The sequence below is a fragment of the Bactrocera tryoni genome, unplaced genomic scaffold (assembly GCF_016617805.1).
Source record: "Bactrocera tryoni isolate S06 unplaced genomic scaffold, CSIRO_BtryS06_freeze2 scaffold_173, whole genome shotgun sequence".
Taxonomy (NCBI): domain Eukaryota; kingdom Metazoa; phylum Arthropoda; class Insecta; order Diptera; family Tephritidae; genus Bactrocera; species Bactrocera tryoni.
In genome coordinates this window covers 29,876-54,279 of record NW_024395893.1, presented here as the reverse complement: position 1 = coordinate 54,279, position 24,404 = coordinate 29,876, and the positions used below count along the sequence as shown (strand labels likewise).

General features: G+C 37.7%; 1 pseudogene; it reads left to right on the top strand.

Moving 5' to 3' along the window:
- The first annotated feature begins 1,267 nt into the window (after window positions 1-1,267).
- Window positions 1,268-3,247, top strand: LOC120780123 (annotated as a pseudogene).
- Window positions 3,248-24,404: the final 21,157 nt, after the last annotated feature.

Genomic DNA, 24,404 nt, shown 5'->3' with positions numbered 1-24,404 from the left:
CTAATATCGTAGTCCTTATTTCGTTTGCCATGGTCGACATCAAAAGGGGGGTTTCTCTTCCGAGGCTGTTGGTAATTTTTCATTGGTAGAGTTTTTTACGTGGCGAGTCCCAAACCCAGCGCACAACTCTATGTAGGGGATATTTCGCCTTCTAACGTTAGCTCGCCTTCCAACGGATGTTCTTAGGCTACCCAGAGGATACTTGGTCAAAGACAGGAAGTCGTGAGCTGCTTGAGCCATGTGTAAAAGAATCGTTTCTGGCCACTTCTAAGTGAATGGCGATCAGAGAAATTTCCTCACTTGCGTGATCTTCTACACAAGACTCCATCCTCCACCACATAAACTTTGCTTTAAGATAAAGTTCATCAAACATCGTAACTGTTGTTTGAAAATTCGTGCTGTAACATCGTGACGGTCGCTTGCTGACCGCGATCCATAATTCCGCACGTATGTCGGAGCATCCTGGGAGTACTCGGTCATGTGCCTTGGGCTGCCTATGTATGTTAATGCCAAAACACGCATTTTTCACTGAATAATTTTCAATAATTTTTCTCTTGAATAGCCGGAATAAAAAAGCAAGCGACCAAAATTGAACGATTCAAATAATTTACAAATCAAAATATTGAAAAACAAAACAAACGAAAATTGAAAAAAAAAATTTATGGAAAAAAGTTACTTTTTGGAATTGTCCAATTTTCCGACTTTTCCCCATGAAAAGTATAAGGTATTTTAATTTCTAAACGAATCCACAACGAACAACCTCTGAAAATTTCACCAAGATTGGTGCAGATGTTCTCTTAGCGTTACTAACAAACAAACATTAATTCGTTTGTACGGGAAAACGAAAAGGGCGGATTTAAGTGTTTTCCGGCAATTATTTTAGCAACACATTTTGCGATTCGTTTTTATATACAATACATAAGGTGATCTTCGTTTGGAAGGCTCGGCAGTAGTTAATCTAATTTTGTTGAAAAGACACCACTTCCCACTCGGTTATCTGCTTTGAACCCATCCGTATAAATCCCTGTGTCTTTGTTCACTTCACTTATTTTCTAATATTCTCTAGAATTTAAGTTCAATTTTATAGATATTTTATTTCCATTACAGTAATGAGTAACCCGAGCCTCTAGTCCCCATTTGGGCATTATAAAGTGCTGTAACTGCTTTCTTTACTAGTGCGTAAGTTTGGTTTTCAAGAAAGATTTCTGTTTAAGATTAATCTTAACGTACAACATTTTGTTATAAGTATTTTTTTTAACCCCAACTAATGTTTTATTTTTTTCTTTTTTGCAGCTTCCGCATAAATCGCATCGAGTCGCCGATACTCAAGTACGACGGTGACTGCGGTGAATCGCTGACCATTTACGATTCAGATCATCCCGATCCAGCGCGTATTATCAAAACCTTTTGCGATACATTCTCACGACCTATAGAGAAAGAGGACTTCGTGAGTACTAGTCTTTCGCTGTACGTGCAATTCGATTCGAAAACAGGTTCCTATAGTGGCTCATCGCTCTATTATTTGGCACATTATGACTTCTTCAATAATACACGCTTCGGTGATCCAGTGCCGAATACGCTCTGCGATGAAGTTATGTATGCCTGGAAACATCCGGGTGGCAAAATTCGCTCACCAATGAATTCTTTAATCTTCAAACGCACCGGCGGGTCAGACGTACGCTGCCAATATAAGTTCGTGACTGATCGTTGATTATATGCATGCGCAGTAATCGAAGTTATCTCAGTGTCATTTAAGGAATTACCGTATAATAACAATGCCTGCACGCGTTGTCATGAAGAACGTGTTGACAAGCTGGTCATTTGGGAGGAACGAGAGAAATTCCAGAACAATCTAGCCTGCTTCTGCGACAACATACCGCGGGCTGTGCGCGTGATATCCTCAGCGGATCAGATGAACCTGCAAATGATCGTACAGGGTCAACATGCGATCACGCCCTATTTCATGAATCCCAATCCACTATTCGAGGCGTCTTATGAGTTTGCGCACGGTCCGCTATGTGGTCCCATAACATTGGGGCCCTCGCCTGATGGTGAATTGGTGTTTCCGTATAAGAAAGCATTGGCGATGGCGGCAGGCCCAATGGCCGCCGTGCCTGAGCATCATTATCGTCGCGAAAAGTGCATTTGGGAACTGAAAGTAGCGGCACAACGCGATCTATGGTTAAATTTGGAAAAGGCGCGCTTCGGTGATCGCACCTGTGAGAGCGCTAAAATTGAGGTATATCTCGCCGGGCGTCTCGAACCTCGCTTTAAAATGTGCCCGGAAAACATTTCTTTGGCGCGTGATCTGCCTATACTCTCCGCTGCGGATCTGGGTGCTCTCGGTCCCGATCAAGAACCACTACCGGTCCTGATTCAATACACCGGCGACGGGCAGCCGGGTAAAAATGCCTTCCGTTTAGTTTGGACCGAACTGTTCCATTTGCCACGCAATCCCGACGGTAGTTTGGCATCGTCATTGCTGCAGGATGGCGGCTGTGATTTCCGTTGTCCCGGCGATACAGAGGTCTGCATACCGCGCCGCCTGCTATGTAACGGTGTTGACAATTGTCCGAATGTGACGCACATCTCGACGATGGCTCAACTAACGCGGCACATTGAGTGGAATTTGGAGCAACTCGGTCTGCTGCATCGCGCACACGCTTACAAAGATCTAGTGTTGCATGACGAGTCCCCGGAAATTTGCCTGCGTCAAGAGCTAAACGAGTTGCCATATGGCAAACTGATATTGATCACATTAGGTCTGAGTTTATTGCTGACGCTGTTCGTGGCGATATTATGCCGCATGTGTCGGGGGCCTGGCCACGCCTATCACAGCAGATACTAGAGGTACGAGTGTTGGTTGCATGGCAAACCGCTAGGCGCACAAGTGTAGCAGTTGTGTGCAGGGAGGCAGGTACAGCGCGAGCAGTATGATTCTGTTCATTGGCGGTAGTATAGAAAACTTATGCTGTCGTGCCAAGGAAGCAAACTGCTTTGGAGTTAATGAACAAAACATATATTTTTAGTGTGGCAGTGTGCTAGATAACCACACATATATGTATATGAAATTTTTTATTTGTTTTTCGTTTTTTTTTTACATTTAAGTATTGTACCTTTTTGGAATACCCACTGAGCGAAAAATAGTTGCCTGCTAAGTAGTCATTGCGGGACATTAAATTAATAAACATATTCTAATTGTAATAGATATACATAGGCGAATAAACAAATAAGTCGAGGTTGGACTTTTATACTTGCACCCCCAGTTTTGTTGGAATTGAAGTGTGTAAGCTAAAAGCCAGGTTGTTGGTGTTGCAGCGTCGTTTGAAGCTATAATCTTCCTATTCTTAAGGATCGATTGTATCCATCTCCACACCGTGTCGTCTAAAGCGCCATGTGTCACAGAATTAATGATCGTGCTTACTTCCACCTATAGTGTACTGATTTAATTTGTTATAGTTATCACATCATGAAGGGAGGTTTAGTTGACCTTTATGTATGCATGTTGGGACTTCGATAACGTATCCGCCATGGTTGTTCTTATGTATAAGTCCATTAGCATTTGTAGTACCTACAGCATAAAGAATGTGAGGCTTATATGTCTAAAATCCTTAGCATTATCATGTCTTCTTCAGTTTGGTTTTAGTAGAAAACCACTTGAATTCCATTCCAACTTCTTGGGATGTAAGACAGTTGAATGCTCGCTTTGTATATATTTTCAAGCCTTTGAACTATTTGTTCTTCCAGCTTTTGCAGCATTATGGGCATAATTCCGTCTGGACCTGCCGATTTAAATGGTAAGAAACTATTGATGGCGTATTTAATTTTCTTTTTGTCTACTATCAAGCCTAAATAGTCAGCTGGGCTTGCCAGTGGTTCTGGGTGAACCTATGTTGTCGCCGTCTGCTGACACCCAAGGAAATGCTTTTTAATAAGTATCTCCAGAGATTCTTCTTCAGAAGAGGTCCAAGCATTTCCCTCAGCGTTTACGTAGGCAATACTGGTGTGCTCTTTGAATAGCATTTTACTCAGCCTAGCGGATTCTCTGAAACTTTCTAACGATGTGCAGAAGGATCGCGATGAGTCAGTTTTGGCTTTTCTGACTCCTTTTTTGTATATTTTCATGATATCTTTGAAGGGTTGCTAGATTTTTGTTCCGAAACTCTCATTGACAGCTTTCCTTAGTTGTGTTCCCAGGTTCTTAAGATCACTATTCTACCAAGGAGGAGGCTTTCTCTTCTTCATTACTGTTAGCGATGTGGCTTTATTAAATGTTGTTGTTAAGGTATTTTCTATCTTTTCTACCTCATTACAAAGTCCTTGTGGACTGCTGATACTGTTGTTGCCTCCTTTTTCAAGGCCTTTTGTTGCTATTCTTGTAAAAATTCCCAACCCGGAAACTTTTTAAAGCTTGGGAAGATAAAATTCGGATTTTCTTCGTTGTTGCATATACTTATATTGCTATTTAAAATATATTGTAAGAGTGACTCACCTCTGTTGTTTACACCGGAGCTTTCCCATAAGGTGTGCTTTGGGTTAGCATAATACCTTATTGGGACATCAGCATTTTTGTTGTTCTCCATTAGAGTTATAAGTGATGCCGGTGGTATGTCCTCGTCATGAGCCATGTAGGGTGAGTCCAAGAAGAAATGGTTTTTCACTTGCTCCACCATTACCTCCGTGATATCTTCTGTACTGTAATTTGGACAAAGGAATGAATGTATACTTTTATTGATAAAAATGCATGCCCTTGGTTTAATATTGTAGTTCCTGCTGTTTAGCCGTTTAGTGGTGTCTTCATTAACCCAGGGCTCCTTCATAAGGCTGTTGTCGATGCCCCTCTCGTTTATGAGAGTTGCCAGATTCGCTGTAGCATTCTTCGAGTGTGAATACTGATGCTGGTTTTGACATTGACATTGTCAGCTTTCATTAATGCTTTTACAGATTCATCGCAAATGGCCAACAGAATTGGTTCACTTGCTTTGTTAGGTTTCTCTTCCTTTATCAGCTGCCACTCGTCTACGCGTGGCATGGCTTTGAGGAGTTTTTCGCCTGGCTTCTATAGAAGGGGCAGCCAAATACGAGCACTAGGTCTCTTCGGGATATCCTTTGCGGGTATAAGCCTCAGCTGAAGGCCTACAAAGGCTTTGCTAATTTTATCAGCGCTATCCGTTAGGATATTTAGAGAGGCCTGGTCCGCGCACTTGACGACGCTGTAATCCCTAAGTATTTCAGAGGAGTCAAGTACATTGCTAAGCACCATACTCGACCGTCTGACGTCGATCTCCACCCATCATTCCTGCACTCTGCTTGGTGAGGAGGAGTTGCCGTCTACAATGGCTACTTGTAGTCTATCTCTGGCTACATCGCAGAAAAGTATTGCCGCTGCTGAGCTGCTTTGTTCCCTTTCGGTAATATTGCGATTTATTTTTTGGGAACTGCTCGTGTTTGTACTTTCGTTTAGATGTTCGGATTTCGTCTTACACGTACTTATTACAACTACTACTCTCTGGTACCGTTTTTTCAGTTAATTTTGGGATTTTTTGCATTGTCTCCTTTAGCTACTGATTTTAAAAATATTGCTGAGAAGTTTCAAGATGGATGGATGTTTGGAGAAAAGTTGAATAAGAGACGTTGTTTTTATGCCTTTCTTATAGACGTTTTACATGTAATTTTTTAGTACTCTAAAACTTAGACTTACTTCGTTACAACCCACGTCTAAAGTCACCACTCTTCATAATTTTGAAACCAATGCAACGATCTTTTCGAAGTTTTGAACACTATTTCCATACCAGGTTATCAGAGGCCCCGTAATCCAACGTTTTTTTGGCACATTCCAATAAGTGCAGCCATTGACATTGACCTTAAATCGGATATATAAAGTTTGCTACGAAGTTTGTAACAGCCATAAGCAACCGTCGGATACCATATATTTGAGTCGATTTACCCTGTCTATATATACGCAAAGTAGTCCCTTTCTTTTTGAGATATCAAACTTAAATTTTATGCACGCCATTTTCTCCGTAAGAAGCTAATCATTTGTTCATACTTTTTTATGCCAAAATATATGCACTTGTGGAAGGTATTATAATTTCGGTTTCATTGTATCGAAGTTAACGTTTTTGCTTGTTTTCAATATTTATTCGTGAAAATTTTATACAACATTCTCCGAAGGTCATACTTTATTGTATTAGTGGTTTCAATAAAGAGATTTTAGCTGTGTTGTCACAAACAAAATCACAATACAGGAGTGTTTTTGAACTGCTCTCGGTTAGAACATTTGTTGTTTAGCTGAGTTACATTAGTCTTAATTTATTCTTTTTTACAAAATCATAGGTTCTAGTTTTTCTTTTTTTAAATCCGTTTTACCAATTCATCCCTCTTGCCTAGGATCCACACTGCACCATTTAATCACTTATTCTTTTAATCGTCCACTTTCACCGTCTGTTTCGTAGTTCATACACTTTAAGCGGAAAATCATCAATCAGTATGCTTTTATATGGCTCTTCATCACTTGGCCATACGTTTTTTCACACTAACAACCTCTTGCCTGTGCACGTATGTATGTATGTATGTGTTAGTGTGTGCACGAGCAGTTCTGTCTTCACAACTGCATTTATGCATAAGTATATAATACTAGTATTGTTTACCCAGATCGGGCAACTTGGCCAAACGATAATTAAAAGTTTCGCCAAACAACTTAATTTACCTGTCTGAATAAGTATGTGTGTGACATATGTATGTGTATGCACGAATCGTAAATGTGCTAGTCGAAAAGTTTTGTAAATCGTTCCGCCTCACGAGCATATTACCATTAAACCAATGGATTGCAATTGCTCTTGTTCGCGCCACTTTCTCCCGACGCCATTCGGTGCTCCTCGCAGTTGACATTTACTCCACATTCACGTTTTAATTTGGTAAGCTTGTGGCCAGGGCATTGTTGAGCGGCATCATCTGGACTCTTTAAGCGGGGTGGTTGGTGTGCAAAAGCGGAAGCAAGGATGTTGATTTGATTGATTATTGATTGATGATGGAGGCATGTGGATGTGTTTCAGCCATATGTTGCCTCGATATGGTTGTAGTGCGGATGGCGATTGTTAAGCTTCTACGTAAATAATAAATACTGGATGTGCGGGAAAATAGATAGGCATAACTAATTTGGGTTGGTAAGTAAGTATTTTGTAAGTGGAGATATTAATATTCTTAGTAAAAATTTGGTGAAATTTACATCGAAACTTTGTGGTTTTCAAGGAAACAATCTTTTTTAGTGTTTTTGATAGCAGTTTCTTGATTTATACTAAGATTGGATTGCCATTTTATAATAAACAGACTAACTCCAGATTAACGTTTCCAAATCGTGCAAACTTATTACCAAAATAAAGGTTCGAATCGCTCGCTGAGTTCAATATTCAGTCGACATAATCGTCCAGCAGTGTAATTTGAGTAATCATGAATTGGTTTTATTTTTTTTGGAAAATGCGCGTTCTCAGAGATGCGGTACAGTGCGCAGTGCACGCCGAAGATTATATTGCCGCCGTGAAGCAGAATAGTAAAGAAGACTCAAATGAGTCCATCCGCCATCGCGTAATAGCCTTAATAGGAGCCTTGTCCTTTCACTTTATGGAAAATTTTGTAGATGGGTCTTATTTTGCGAACTTACAATATTCAACTCGAACGACCATCAGGCGTGTCACATGTTTGGTCAATGGGCCCAAAATGAGGTGGCCAAAATTTTTCAGCGATAATAACGTGACCCCCAAGATAGTGCGATTTAACACTGCTGGACTCTTTTTTGTTGGATTATGTGAATTCGTGTGTCTAAACAGATAAGCCCGAGGCAATTGCAGCCTTGGAAATTCTATCCAGTTGCGCGGTTACTTGGTCGAAAATATTAAAAAATATAATGTTAAACTCTTGTCTTTATGATAAAGCTAAGGACGTTTTATTTATTATTCAAAACCACATGTCTACCTTAAGTAATGACATAAGACATTCAGTTTCCGACATTAAGAATTTACTCCAAAATAAAAACCTGCAAACATATTAAGGCTCTTCATTGAAGGGATATTCCACTGTGGTAGTACAAAATAGTAAGGCTGTTTAATTTATATTTCGCTTGAAAGACAATTCGTCAAAATTTTCTTTTCTAAGTTGATGAGACTTATTGAAATAATCATTAGTGTTTAGCATTCGCGTGTCTTTCTAAAGTCCATAAAGTGCATTCGGCGAATTTTACAATGAGTGAAATTATTCAACAAATAAGTTCCACTAAATTTTGTCAGCGGTATTAAATTTCTAGCGCCGAAACATTAGGAATGTAGCGAAAGGCCTTCTGTGATAAATGTTTGCCGGGAACAAGTGTATGGGCCTAAGAAAGTGAAAGCACAAATGGTTCAAAAATCACTTAATCTTTTCGTAAAACAGCGCCGCGTTAATGCATGTGGAACAATGCTTTCCGATTACCAGGATACCCCGAATCCTATTATTACTGGCGATGAGTCTTGGATCTACATATGCTTACGACCCGCAAACAGACGATCAATCGGCCGAACATCGAAGCAAAGGTGAGCCGAAGCCGAAAAACCACGTCAAAACAGGTCAAAAATCAAGTTTTCTTCGATTATTGAAGTGTGGTGCCAAATTTTCAACCAATATAATGGAGCAACCAACGTATGCGCCTGATTTAGCTTCGTGTGACTCCTAGCTATTCAACAAACTCAAATGACCACTTCGAGGAAACCGTTTTGAGCCAATTGAAGACTTTATGGATATTCCGGAAATCAACTTTAACAACTGTTTCGTGGATTGGAAAAAACGTAGGCACAAGTGTATTTGAACCAATAGGATTACTTAGAAAGGAGCGACATAGATTTAGAAGAATAAATAAAGAATTTTAAAATTATGAACAAGGTGTTACTATTTTTTGGTCATAGTAGTATTCAAGTAATGTGTTGGGCTTTACGCTCCAAAATCAACATAGTATTTGAAAAACTAAAAATTTACGATACTTTACTTTCGCTTGTTAATTGCCAGTTGTGATTATTCATCATTTCTAATCAATAATAATAATAATAATATTTTCTCTTTATATAATATAAAATAAGAGTGCAGAACTTGCGATCGTGAAAACAATTACAGCAAGTAACACGGATTTAAGGTTGCTTTCAGGATTTGACGATTAAAGCATAAGATACTGCCTTAACCCACAAATAATTTAAAGAAAAATATAAGCATAATAGCCACGGTCTCACCGTTTACTCCCTCTCTTTTTACGCGAGGAAAACCATCATCCATAATTAACTACAACTTCGTATGACAAGATCTCTTGCCGCTTTGCTAAACTGACGTTACCCCAAATATTTTCGGACATTCTTCAGTGACTCCACTCCACCTCACCATTCCCAGCAGCAATACACATATGCAACCGAGGTCACAAACTAACGGCAATCGAACTAAGCACGAAACGTCCACAACGAGGGGCCTACTTAAATGCACCGCAACTTAATATTCGCTGCATGTGAGTATCCCCTATAAAGTAATTTATGGCCACATTTAGACGCTAGTTGGTCAGTGCACATACCCACATATGCAGGTACTTCTACGCATATATGTACATATATGTATATGATATGCACGCAATTGCAGCCTCAAAAACACTTTCGTATGACTGAATTTTACACATCAATTAGCTGTGCGAATATTTGCCATGATTTTGGTTGAGAATATCCCATTTTAATTATTATGGAGCCAAATTAATGCTCGCTGCCAATATTGAATTAGGAGCGATGAATGTGAAATGCCAATATGACTTATGCATATACTCGTACATATGTACATTTCACTTTCTTTTTCTTTGGTGGTTTCTACGGGAGGTTCTTATTGCTTCCTTTTCCGAAAACATTCATCTGGTGTCATCAGGCTAAATCTTAGCTGTCTTTCCTAGTACAAAGACTGTAGATATTTTTTCTTTTTCTTGCACTGTCTTTCTCTTTGGTTGCTAGTGTACTTTGGTTGATACAATTGGCGACTTTTTCAGTCAATGCCACCATATTTAAGTTTTGGATACCTTAGTTCGTTCCGGCGTGCAATAACTGGTATATCCGATAGCAGTTTTTTTCGTCTGAACACTAGAGGCGAGGAGGGTGTCTTCGTTGGAATCCCTTATGCCATCGTCTCTGTAGCTGTAGCTTTAGTAGTTAAAGTGCTCGATCGAAGAGGTGAACAGACTTTTATTAGAATTTGTCTGAGCTTATTCGATACAGCATGGAATGCGGCTGGACGTAAAAGTGTTTAAAGATATTGAATATTGTACTACTTGTCGAAGATGACATATATGCCGATTCTCGTAAGTTATACAACTTTTCATAAAAACTTCTATTTGGTTGACGTGTCTAACTAAACTAAGCTCGAGAAATGAGACTTTCGGTAAAATCTAAGATGTTCACATTTCGTGTTAAAGTAAACAAAGTACAATAAGAATATGTATTTTGTACATAATTTAAATAAGAGTATTTAATAGTAAACATGTAGTTTTACAGCTACGGAGGCTTTTGCAAAATTACTTCAGTTAACTTAACGTCACTTTAATTTTATGTTTCAAATATGAGACTTAAATTGAATGTGATAAATACGTATTTTAATTAATCTTTGAAAATAAAATTCGAAATTGCAAAAGCAACATATTAGAGCAAGTGTGTATATATTTTCTTAGCCTTCATTTTGATTGTAAGAACTATAAGCAACTGAAAAAAAGAGCTGATGAGCGAAAACGTGAAGCACGTGCTCATCGAAAGCTTAAAAGTAGTGCTGAGGCGAAAATTGGAACGAGGAAATGAAGCGATAAAGATAGAAGTGGACAACGCTTAAAACGAATTGAAGGTCATTTGGGAATCAGCATTTAATTGGATTGAAGTTGACATAGTCGAGCTTTGGCGCTGTGGAGGTGAATACCGAAGCTCTTGGAGACACATACACACAAAGACATTGAAGGTAATGGGGGAGGAAGCAAAAAAGCTAAATTTAGCATTAAATACAATTTGGCAAGTTTCTGCCGGTAGCGCCTATAGTAGAGATGGCAAGTGTCCATGAGTCTGCTCTCATACACCCACTCTCTGTTTGAAACAACGTAATACGATGATTTTACAAAAGTGCTTCTCCAAAGAAATGTGGACGAGGCAGACGCGACTGCGGCATAAGACGGCAACTGTGTAAGTATGTGTGCTATGTAGACCGTGTGGGAGTTAAAAGTGCTCAGGCAAGAAGCGCGCGGGTAGCTGACGTGTGTTGCAGGTCAGCAACTTTGCAAAGATGTCACACAGAGTTAAGTTTAATTAAACGGGAATGATTTATGGTCCCGACAATGCACAGGACATTTTCGAATTGCATATAGCTGGTCAGGTGTATGGGCGTGTATCAATGCTTCTTGTAGCAAGCCACTTTGCGCACATTAATTCAGCAGTCTCAATGACATTCATTTATGTATATATGTCACTCAATCTACCTGTACATATGTATACGTGCATGTATTTGTTGCCACATTTTTCAATTTAACAAAACTTTACCAATCTTCTATATGTATTGTATCTCAATATATAAGTGTACATTTATAAGCCACTTACTTGCGATAATCAATGGCATATGTAATCCGCCCACCATTTGATTCCTGACTCATTAGGTAAACGGACAGTCCCTGTGAAGATTTTATTCCGATTCGCGCATTGTGCTCTAATTTCAATTTGAAAAACAAAAATATCAAATGAAGCCTGCAAATGAAGATGTCTAGTCTTGATCTTTTGAACACAGAGTTTATGAATTTGTGGAAACCATTCCTTCCATTTTCGTTTCCTGGCATATGCAAGAGTCGCCCTGAGGTTCAATGAACTCTGGTACCTAATAAATTTTATTTCACAATTTTAAAAATAACGTTTTTTCCTTTGTGCGATCAAGTCCCGTAAAACTGATTTCATTTTGTTACAAATTAACTCATATTCATGCGTTCACTGACACGTAAATTTCGGTCCGGTTTTATACTCTTACAACAATTTTGTATTTCTAATGAAATTTTTTCCGCGAAATCGTTACGAATATTGGAAAGGGATAAGGTTGATTCAGTTTTATCAAAAACACAAACCTGCGAGTTACAAAGCTTTCAAAGAGTAGAGAGATCGTTTACTGATGAAATTCTTAAAAAAGAGAAGAATGTGGTGGCAATTTATTATACGAGTATAAAAGAAGTTGTGTTAGTTACACCATTTATAACTCAAGAACGGCTAAACCGATTTGGCTGAAAATGGGTGGGGATATACCTTAGAACCAGTTGTGGCATAGGATACCTTTTATCTTCTCTTTATGTCAAAATTTAATACAACTCATAAATACAAAAATTATATTTTAAATCATGAGCATTTGTTCAAAATTCATGTTTGTAGGAATCAATTAAATGTTTTATTTATTCAAAAAAAAAAAAACAATAAAAACAACCTAACATCTATATATGTATATGTATGGCTGATAATTGGTGGGGAGGTAGCTTAAAACCAGGGTAAGGACATAGGATACCTTCTATCTCTTTATGTTAGAATCCAATACAACTCAGAAATACAAAAATTTTATTTTAAATCGTAAGCATTTGCTTAAAATTCATGTTTTTAGGAATGATTTGAACATATGCGTACAATTTTAAACAGATTCTTCCTCAAAAATAATACAATTGCTAAGTATTTAGAATAGAATAAAAGCAACCAAATACGCAGTGAAATAGATTATAACTGCCTCAGTAATCAGTCGTTGAGTATGTATTATACAACGTGCATCCCAAAAGACTGATGTCATAACCTTTCCAGCTGCCTTTTTCGTCTTTCTTATTAACTTACTAGGCACCTACTTTACTCATTTCGCCTGTTTCCTGCTTAGCAAATATCTTTTCAACGGTGGATTTCCCTGAGCCCAAATTCAACAGTATTTTCCCCAAAAAAAAATGTCTTATTAACACACGAAATGCTTTATGATCTATTTTTTTGTAAACTAACACAAGTTGCTTCACAAAAATGCTGTAACTCATTAACTAATGGTTATAATCCAACTAATAGAAATCATATATGTAGATGGTAGTATGAGTATTATCTATGTATCAGCCACAGTGAAGCGTGGACGGGTACTCTAGTTTATATATATGTATGTATGTATGTACTTTGTGATTCAAATTGAAAGAATTTTGTGCATTTCATCTCCTTCAAAGTAATCCCCTCCAGCTGCAATACACTTATGCCAACGAATTTCACAGTCATCATAGCACTTGGAAAAATACTCCGTCGTGATGACCATCAGAGCCTTCTTCGATTTAGCTTTTATATCCTCAGTTGAGTCAAAACGGTGTCTTCGAAGTGATCATATGAACTTCGTGAATAGCCAGAAGTAACACGAAGGTAAATCAGGCAAATGCGGTGGTTGAGGCGCATTATTAGTTGAAAATGTGGCGAAATGATCACGAATAACCAATGCAGTATGAGATGGTGCATTATCGCACTTGTTCAATAAATTCAGACATAGTAAAAATCGAAGAATTCACTTTTAGAGCCTCACAAAACGACGCGAATATCAAATACTAATAAATATTTTGACGTGAAATTTAGCATATATGTACATATGTCACTAACAGTACTACCAACTTACAGAAAACCGATTCGAAAAATACGCGAAGTATAAATTAAAAATTCACCTTTCAACTTGATCACAGTATTATATACAATATATATGGAAAATCGTCAGGCAAGTATTAGAGAGATGGCAAGAGAGCTCGACATCTCTCGCGAATCCGTTAGAATGACTTTGGTAGATAATTGGGTATGAAACGCGTTCTTGCTTGACTCGCGTTTTTGTCAAGACGAGTACCGTAAACAGGTCTCTTGGGATCTGCTTGATCCGATCCCACATTCATGGAGAGAATTATAAATGCCGATGACACATGATTTTATGAGTTTGATATGTAAACACGGGAGGGGAAAAATCATCAATTTGTTCCGGAGGGACAGACGGTCAATAAGGAGATCTATTGGGCCGTATTGAAAAGTTGGAGTGAGAACATTCGTCAAAAATGACCGGAATTGTGAAAAAGCAATTCTGAGATTTTACATGATGATAATGCATCGTCGCATCGAGCCACGATTGTGACCAAATTTAAAGCCAAAAACGCAATGAATACCTTCGATGAACCGCCATATTTTGATTTTTGATCTTGCGACCGGCCAACGGCTTGTGAGCGTACATCCGTGATACAACTGATTGATACCTGACAGAGGTTGTTTGCGCCATGCAGCTTCGAGCGCCTGCTGATGGCCCTAAATGAAATTAAAATTTAATCTGATGAGACCACAATTTTGCTAGTCGAAATTTAAACGAATTCTAAACACACATATTCGTCCGAGTCAGTATGTGCGCCTCGGTATTGTGAGCCTATTCTTTTTGCCTCGGAGCTTGTAATCACTCGCTGTTGTAAGTGGCTTGTCTCTAGGAATGCAGCTTTATTCAAAAATTTCGCTAAAGTGCATGTAATCGTATATCACTTTGCAGTCATAAGGAGTTTGAAGTCATCAAAGTTCGACTAACCAAGTTAAGGTATGCTATGAGTCATACAAATAATCATTCTGGGTCAAAAATGTTCTCCCGTTCTTAATGACTCTTAATTTACACTCATCCATGTACACAAACCAATTACCGCAGCTTTTAAAAGTATGAAACACTACTTCTATTCTAACATAAAGGCAGAACACACACAGCTTTAATGAATTTTATTTACACGCACTTAGATTTGTCAATGAATCAAAATGCTTAGGAGCCACTTAGCGTTCCATCCAAAAAGTAGTGCTCGTAAGTAATAGAGCATTTTCCATTTTATCAACAGATCCCACTTGCATTCGAATTGCTAATTCAGTCATTAGCTGATGGCGTTAATTATGTTATGCTTAAGAACGTTACTCTACGCAGCACTCGCCCAACAAACGGGCTTTGATAAAGAAACGAACAGGTGAGATAAGGCGGGGAGTTACATAACAGCATAAGAGCAAAATATGCTCACAGACTGCCAAGGTGATTTATACCACATGTGGCAAGCATGCTCTGCATAGAAGAGGTTATACATAAATGTAGGTATACATACATACATATGTATCCATGTGTATACCATACACTCGCTTGGCAAACTGCCAATCTATAATTTATCAACTTAATTAGGATTACGAACCTCAAAGGGAAAATCTTAATATACGAACACGAAAACAAACCGTTGTTTGACTGTAGTAATTTGTACCGATAAATACCCTGCGAACCACGGCTACCCGCTTGAGACAACTATTCCAATACAACTACACATTTTTTCTCTATACACTAACACCAACGCACATTTTCGGGTTATTTTTTGTTTACCTAAATGCGATGAAAAAAGTTTCTTTCATCTCTTGATTTATTTGAATGAGTGCGAAGGAGAAAACATTATTGTCAATAGTGACAAAAGAAAATCCCAAAAAGGGTAATAAAAAAACGATTGAAAGACGCATGTCATTCGTGATCGTACTATCGTAAAGGAGGCTCGTACAACAAGAAGGTAAGTGAATGATTTTTTTAAAATAATTTGCAAATAATTACTTCATTTGTTTTTATAGCATTGGAATTAGCAGCTGCAGCAATATCACCAGAAGCAGCAAATTTAAATTGTTAAGTAAGTATGTTAGAAAAAGTGTGTGTTGTTTGAAATTGGATTGCGCAGTTCAACATAATACGCAAAAATAATTACATATGTATGTACATAAGTATGTATTTTATGCGTTTAAGGCGGCCTGCACAATCCAAAATAATATGTGAAAACAAATGTGTGCTTTATATTTTAAATAATCGGATAATATTATTCTTTTATTTCAGATATTATTATGATTTTTATTTAATTATTCTTTCTTTTCATATTTTACCACTATTTTTATTTAATTAATCTTTGCTTTCAGAGTAAATCCTATTTTTATTTTATATATTTTATTCTCTCAGATAATATTAATCTTTTTTACAGATATTATTATCATTTTATACAATTAATCTTTCTTTTTCTTTTAGATATTACAAATTCAATGTAATTATTATTTATTTTCAGGTACTAATAATCTTTATTTTATTTTCAGGTATTTGTGTTTTATAATATTTTTACACTCTTTATTTTCAGGTATTTGTCTTTTATAATATTTTTCCACTCTTTTATTTTCAGGTTGTAATAATTCCTTTTTTAATTAATCTTTTTTCAGATATTAATTATTTTTTTAAATTAAACATATTTTTATTTATATATAAATTATAATAAATTTTATGTAAAAATGTAAAAAATAAAATAAAATAAAAATTTTAAAAATTAAAAAGTTTTCTTTTAAATTTTAAAAGTAGGAATTAAAAAATGCAACCCTGCATCAGCTAATTAAAAAGAGAAAATGCAACCCTGCATCAGCCGTCGATTGGGGATATTAGAGCAGGACAGATATACTTTTTTATATGACACTGCTGAATGAGCGCAACAAAGATGTATGATCACATGTATACGTACGTGAGTAGGTAAAATATCTGCCAGGCTTAAGAAACATTCTATATGTTTACCACCACGTTTACCACCATGTTACCCGCTAATTATCTGGTGTTTTACCCGCTCATGGTTGGCAGGGTATATTTGCAAACATGCTCACACATACACATAAATATTAATATATGCTGATGTGCTTGCCCATGGCAATGAAAATATAAAAAGGATAAGGCTTGTGCTACAAGAGCGGAAGGGTACCATGAGCACACCGTTGCTGTGGGCGGTGGCTGATGAGTATGTGGATAGGGGAAGGGAACGAGAAATTAATTTATTGCCTACAAGTAACAAACAAATGACCTTAATTGGTACTGCAAACGAACATTCACGCAATCACACAAAAATGTTTAACGCTTTTATGCTTTAAGGAATCGTCTCAGTGTGACACTCCGAAAAATCATTGATTTTCGCGATTTTTTCTTAGTGCTGAAATTAACTAATCTGTCCGGTTTTTTTTATAAATAAATACACTGATGACGAGTACAAAAAAAATTATTTATATTTATTTATTGTGTGTATAATAGTTAAATAAATGTATGTATGTAAATGTATATGTAAAAAAGGTCTTTTGATCTAAGTTTTTTTTTTGTTTTTGAAACTTGTCTAAATGGCATCAGTTTAAACAAAAAGTATCGCATTTGGCTCTTTTTTCGACAGTTTATCGTAGAGAAAATAGGAAGATTTCAAAAGAAAAACAAAAAAGTTTACATAGCGCGATAGCGAATGACGTTATCTCTACATTGGAACTAAATATCTTCAAGTCTCTGCCTTGAAGAGTGGAAACCGTTTTAAAAATTTACTCAACAATTTGTTTCTATATGGTCATCATTATGGTCATCTGGTCATCTGATTAAATAACATACACATAAGGAGTAAATTTTGATCAATTTTATCTTGGATAAGAATTGTGGAATTATAGACAAGTAAAGTCGAAGAATAAATGCGGTAGAAAAATATTTGCAAAATTTTAGTGTTAGATGAGCTCATTCGCTAAGGAGCCTTCAAAGTCTCTTAAGTATAAAACAACAATTAACAACAATTCGTAGGATAAGAGTAGGACATCGAAGAGAGTTGATGCTCGAATCAAACAACAATGTGATGCCAAAAGATAAGAGTCCTCGAGTTTGACTTCTCAGATATATGTGAATACCTGTTCAATGTCATCTTGAATTGCGACTAACCCATTTCTTAGACGAAGAAAATCAACTTTCGCAGCTTTTTTAGCATCGTCACGACACGACCAGCGAGAGCTATTCAGTCGCTAAGATACTTTAAGAGAGGAAAAGTTGGTGTTAGGTAAATAATATTATCAACACCGAACACTTGCGCACCAAGTCGCTCTATGTTTGAGAAGGCATCCCCACTTTGTTTTAATAAGATCTCTCATTTATCTCTTATATCGTCACCTGAAATGCAAAATAACGTAACATCACTTTTCGTAGGTTTACAGGAGAAGCAAAAACCGTACAAAAAGAAAACCACTTAAGATATTGAAACAAAATTTTCAAGTCTGAATTAACATGAAACTAGTATAAGTATATTTTAGAAAAAAGATAAAGAAAAAATTAAGCAAATTTTATAGTAGGTGTCTTACGTTATTTTGAATTTTCATTTCTGAAACAAAATAACGTATGATCAATCTAGATTTGTGAGAAAATTAAAAATTTGAATATTTAAACTTTATTTTAATTTTAAGTAAAAACACTTGCAAGTTTTTCACATTTCATGTTATTTTTATTATTAATATGTACAGAAGTACTAGAAAAAATTTAAATATTTCAAGCTAAAAAAGAAGGATAATGTTTAATTATTATTTATTATATAACTATCTACTACAAAAGGTATATTATCATAAAAGTAATAACAGTCTGCTGGAATTAAAGCTTCTAGGTCCTGCAGATGTTGCCATTTCTTCTTAGTTATTGTTCAACTTTGCAAAAGAAAAGGCTGCTGAATTCTTAAAAAAACACGGGTCTGATCACTTGGATCATGGAGTCGCTAAACCGAACTCTGGCTGCTCTTTCTCTACCCATATACCGAGGGAGTTGTGGATGGGAAGAAGCCGTTGGAGAAAAGGGACAGTGAGCTTCTTCACGGATGGGTCAAAGGTGGAGGGGTTTACTGTCAGGAGCTCTCTATCAACTCCAGTTTCTCCAACTGCCTAAGTATTGCAGTGTCTTCCAGGCCGAGATTGGAGCCATTAAGGTAGCAGTAGATTTACTACTCCGGAGTGCAGCCTCCTTCAGAGGAGTGACCAGAGCGGCGATTCCAGCCTTGAACTCATTAACAATGAGAGAATTCAGAGCTGATCGAAGACCTAACCTCGCTTTCAATAGCATCGAGTGTCTTTGTGATAAGAATGATATGAGTGCCAGGCCACAGCGGAATCGCAGGAAACATGAGCTAGCAAGAAAAGGTACCCTAGAGCCGCTATCGGTAGAATGGGACCGGATTTTTGTTCCCGCATCCTATTCTATACACACACTGTTGAAAAAGTCTTTTGTCCCAAGATCGTTCGCATGAGATCTAGTGATCTCTTTTCCTTCAGTAAGGCAGCCTTTCCCTAGTTTTGGGGCTTGTAACACGCCATTGCGCTATTGGTTTCCACGCAGTAAGGCTGGGAATCCTACCATACGCCATCTACAGAAGCTGTATGGAAGAAGATTAGGTGGAAACAACTCAACACTTCCTTCTTGGCTGTCCGTTAGGGAGGCCAAGACTTAATCACTTGGGGGCGCATACCTTCAGACATCCCACAGAATTGGCGGGAAGCGTTTTGTTAATTTATAAGTTCGCACATAGGGGTTCTTATTTTTTATAGCCTCACAAAGGACTACATATACATATGTATATATGTAGTAGTCCACGTTCGATCAACGATGTAGCCTAAACTAACCAAAGCACATTGAACATAATTACTGAAAATAAACATAAACAATGAATGAAGGCTAACTTCGATATAAAAAAAAAAACACTGTGCTATATTTACATATGTACATAAGTGATGAGACGTTATTTTGTTTAACGAAATCAAGCACTTGATGATACGGTTTTTTGAATTTTTAATATAGCTTGGGTATTATTGATCGCAGAAGCTTAAAATTTGTGGCACATATGTAATATGATGTGGTGAATCAGTAAAAAACTCAATTTTGAATTTTTTGATGATCCGTTATTTTGCATTTCAGGTGACGATATGTATGTACATATATAAAAATAAGTTGGGTTCTTGTCTGTTTGCTATAGCTGACTAAACCGTTGCATGAAATGAAAAATGACCTGAACCAATTTGAAGGGAATCCAATGAAGATGGTTTGTAAAGAAAAAAACAGTAAATGTCAATTTTTAACCGACTTAAGAGCGTAAATTTCCAAAAAGTGAATTTTCCATACAACATTTTTTAATTTTTTTTTTTTATGTTTTCCAAATGATTTATTTGTAAATTATTTGAATCGTTCAATTTCTATTGTTTGCTTTCTTTATTTCGGCTATTCAAAAGGTAAATTATTGACAGTTATTCAGTGAAAACTTTACGTGTGTTTCATACAAAGTGATCAATTACAGATTGAAATTTGTTACAATGCCACGAAGAGGCCGCGCTAATATCGGTTGACGTTCTTTTTGCCAACAACATACATTGGCAGCCCAACGCACATGCACGGGTACTAGCAGGAAGCGAAGCGCGCCTGGGTTGGATGGCATACCAAACAGAGCTCTGAGGGAAGCCATAAGCTCAAAACCTCGAGTTTTCGCTAAAATGTACAACGCTTGTATAAAGGAAGAGGTATTCCCCGACTCTTGGAAGGTACAACGTTTGGTTCTGCTCCCAAAACCAAAGAAACCATCTGAAGAACCGTCATCGTACCGACCTTTGTGTATGCTCGACTCAATGGGTAAAGTGTACGAAAGTATAATACGAAACCGCTTGGAGTCTGCAATCCAAAAAGCCGGCGGACTATCAGAGAGACAATACGGCTTTATAAAAAAGAGATCCACTATTGACGCACTACGAGAAGTCGGCGATACTTGCGAAATGTGCAGTAAGTGGCAAAGGTGGAAAGGTGGCACAAAAAAGTACTGCGCGCTGATTACCCTGGATGTCAAGAATGCGTTCAACTCGGCAAAATGGGCAGATATAATAAAAGCCCTGGATGAAATATGGGCCCCTGAATTTGAGCCTCATAAACATAATAATGAGCTATTTTACAAAACAGAAGGCTGATTTTTGATACGGACAGAAGGCATCAAGAGCTACTCTATCTCGAGTGGAGTACCCTTAAGGGTCAGTGTTAGGCCCACTATTATGGAACCTTATGTATGACGGGGTGCTAAGAAGACAGCAACCAAGAAGACGTTAAACTAGTAGCTTATGCGGATGATCTCATGGTCGTAGCAGTGGCCAAACAATTCGCCGACCTGAGAAATAAATGTAATGAGTGCATAAATGGTCTACGCCAATGGTTCTCTTCTGTGAGTCTGAAACTGGCGGAGGGAAAAACAGAAGTTTTACTCATAAGCACTAGGAAGATAGAAGAACGAATAGAAAGCTCACTGTAGGGGAGTGCGAGATTACTTCACTGGCAGCCTCAACTGAAGGATCTGGGAGTAATATTGGATTCCAAATTAAAATTTAAAGAGCACCTGGAGTATTCTTCCGCGAAGGCAAACAAAATTTATAATGCCCTATCGAGAATGATGACCAATAGAGGCTGTGTGCGTTCCAGCCGGCGATTCTTAATAGCGAAAGCAATGGGTTCCATAATACTGTATGCGGCGCCGAGTATGGATACAGGCAATGGATACAAAAAGCGTATGCTAAACAAATAATTGCAGTGCATAGGCTTTCTGCAATTCGAGTAATAAGTGCTTTCCAGACTAAATCAACCGACGTGGCTGAAGTATTAGCCAGCATGCCGCCTATTGACATCCAGGGAGACGAACTCGAGCGTCTATATCGGCTATCAAGCGCCTAAAACAGTATCGGCAAGGACAGATGAAGGAGAAACAAAAGCACTAAAATGTGGCAGGAGCGGTGGAATTCCTCATCCAAAGGGCGATGGACTCACCGACTTATACCAGACATCCACTCATGGATAGACAGACGACATGGGGACCTAGACTTTCATCTGACCCAAATACTTAGTGGACATGGATGCTTTAGAAGCTATATTTTCAGATTCCACAACGACATTAGTCCGAACTTTCCGACGTGTGCAGAGTATATAGAAGACTCTGAACATGTATTATTTTATTGCCCTCGATTTTCGAATACAAGGGAAAAGCTAAAAACCGCACTCGGTGGTAGTTTTACGGTCGATAATTTAACGACACTCATGTGCCAATCGACTGATAAATGGAAAGCTTTCAGCGAAGCGTCAGCATTCATCGACTGATAAATGGAAAGCTTTCAGCGAAGCGTCAGCATTCATAGCATTCATAATGAGCGAACTGAGATCCCTTCAACAGACTAGGCGTCCGTCAGTCCGCGCAATAGAGGAGACTTAAATGTCTTGTCCCTCCCACGAAGTAATACTTAACCGGTGGTTCCGTGGGAGAGTCTTGAGTTGGGAGTAGGTTAGGTTTAGCGGATTAAAGTTCCGCACTCCGGCTTTCGATGCTTCCCCCTACTATATAAAAAAAAAAAAAAAAAGCAGGAAGCGATGACATACCTGTAATCAGCAAGATCGTCACGATGTCACGGCTTTTCAAACAACAGCTTCGATGTTTGATGAATTTTATTTTGATGCAACGTACATACAAGTATGTATATATGGTGCTGTTAGATGCTAGATGTCCTCTGTTGAGGGGCAAAAAGAAGGTTGGTTGCACATTCTTCTTTCGATGGTGGTTACACCAGATCAAATTGATGAAATCATTCCTGCGGAAATTCCTGATCCAAAGATAGATCCAGAATTATACGAAGTATTAAAAACCACTTGAACCTTGCGGACACCACAATCCCAATTTGGTTTGTATGTCTGACAATTAACGCACGAAACACCATCCACGTGCTTTTCTTTCGGAAACGATGGATATCCACTGTATCGGTGTCGCTCACCAGACGACAATGGCAAAACATTCTGCATTCATATCGAAGTTGACAACACATGGACTGTATCATATTCTTTATAATTGTCTAATTCACATTTAAAACTCATATCAATGTTGAGTATTGCAGTTTGGTGAAATCGATCAAATACCTTTGCAAGTACGTCACCAAAGGACGTAGCCAATAGCCGCTATGACATTGAACAAGATGAGATCAGCAAGTATCAAATGAGTCGATACGCGAATTGCAATGAAGCGTTTTGTGAGATATGTACTTATGCAATTCATGAAAGTTTTCCGACTGTTGTGCATCTCACAGTTCATTTGGAGACGGCCAAAGAGTGTATATGAACCCAGAGAATACAGTACAGCCAACGGAAACACCGCCAACAACATAATCGACATTTGACGAGTTTTTTCTCAACTTGCGTCAGTGATTCGTTTGCGAGAACATTGCTCTATTCGGAAATGCCTTGATATTATATATGGACCATTAGATGGGCATCCAGGTGTGTTCTCAACTAATGCATTAGGAGGAATTTACACAATTCATCCGAAAAACGATTGCTTCTACCTTCGGTTGCAATTGATTTATGTACGCGGTTCAATTTTATTTGAGTCATTGCGTACTGGGTATGGTACGGTGTGTTCAACTTTTTGAGAAGCATGCCAGCAATTACAATTGCTGGAACATGATAATCACTGGAATCAAACGATGGACGATGCGATAGCTACTTCGTGCCACTGAAGTTCTTACAATTTTCGCGATGATCACTTCAACATATCAGCTTTTAAATCCCCGTCTATAATGGGATACGAACAAAAATTACATTGCCGAAAACATTTACATCGTATTCGCAAGAATAGGAAATAGGCAAATTCCGATAGTCTTGACAATGAAAGCGAAGCCGTGAATTATCAAGCGGGATTTCTAAATTCTTTGGAGAGGCTTGGTATGCCGCCGCATCATTTGCGTTTCCAAGTTGAATCTCTCATTACACTGTCCAACAAATGAAGACTTTTTGAATGGAACAGAATAGCGACTCCATAATTCTGAAAGGGTATGTTGAGTAGATCATTTTTGTAGAACAAACTTATGGTCCAGCACGTCTGAGTTTTTTTTTACAGTGGGTCAAAGTTTTCATTTTTTGGTCGAAGGGAGCATTATACTATATGAAAAAAATGTTGTAAGTTAATGTCTGAGAGAATTTTTATGGTCAGGGTTGTATTGTGGAATTGTATGAGGATTATTTTTGTGGAATATCTTAACCCTCTAACTGGTTTCTTTATAGGTCAATTTGACCCTTTTTTCGAGAAAATCCAAAAATATCCTTTAAAAAAGGACATTTAAGGATTAAAATATTCTACGAAAATGTTTGGCGGAAAATTTCAGTGGGGGTCACCAAAGACACCATTGTTGTAAATAAAGCTCTTTACGATTGATAAAAAAATTACACGCCAACATATACAAAGTAGGTGAAAACGTCGTCAAGTTCGGCCGGGCCAAACACTGAGTTCTCGCGTCTAGTCAGCTGTGACTTACAAATCGGGTGTGATAAAATTAAGCATAATTGACTTACTAAGCAGTACATATCGGGTGTGATTTTTACTAAAATTAATATAAAAAAAGAACAATTAAAGCTTAAATAAGCATGGCGGATTCTGTTTGCAAATTAAGAGATTGGTTTTGTTTTTATTTGTGGACATTTTACGCACCTTCAAAGCAGAAGAAAGATATTCCCTACAATTG